This window comes from Halyomorpha halys, unplaced genomic scaffold (assembly GCF_000696795.3).
Source record: "Halyomorpha halys isolate HHAL.00 unplaced genomic scaffold, Hhal_1.1 Scaffold68.1, whole genome shotgun sequence".
In the NCBI taxonomy this organism is placed as follows: Eukaryota; Metazoa; Arthropoda; class Insecta; order Hemiptera; family Pentatomidae; genus Halyomorpha; species Halyomorpha halys.
The window spans coordinates 1,071,695-1,072,420 of record NW_027116161.1 but is presented as its reverse complement, the minus strand read 5'-3'; positions in this window follow the sequence as shown (position 1 = coordinate 1,072,420).

The following is a 726-nucleotide window of genomic DNA, read 5'->3' as shown; positions in this document are numbered from 1 at the left end:
AACAACTAATCATAAATTAAAAAAAAAAAAGGACCACTTCTATTCCAAAAAATATTTATTAATAAAATTTTGTCAAATTTATCAAATTATATTATAAAAAAAATTTTTGACGTTTCCTATTGTTTAGTATCGATATTTGAGCATATTTAATCTAGTCTTCGATAAATATATTTTATTTATAATACAATAAAAATAACGGGTTTTTGAATAAAATTTAAATACTAAATATCAAACAAAATGATTAAGGAAAATCATCGGGGCCACACTATCCCGCTATTTTGTAATATGATACTATATAACAATAAATATTTTTAAAACAGTTTTACATTATATACATTTTTTTAACATATTGGTAACGTTTCAACTGTAATTCATTGGTTTTTTAACATAATCCTTCTCACCACAATCACATTATTAAAATATAGTTTTATGTATACAACTCATATTTTCTTGATGTAAATTATTATAATATAGTTTTCCCTATCTGATTCTTAGATTTTATTTAGTGGGTCATTTTTATCTGGGCTTATATGTCTTGTATTTTAATCTTAAGCAAGATATGTGGATTGTCACTTTTTCATTTTTCATTTATATTAAATTTGTTCACAATTAAATTTATTAATAAGAAATGAATCCTATTTGAAAACAATTGGTTTTTTAACTTTTTATTTATTAATAAATATTGCGATCCACCACAGTTTAAAGTAATAGGTATACACACGTATA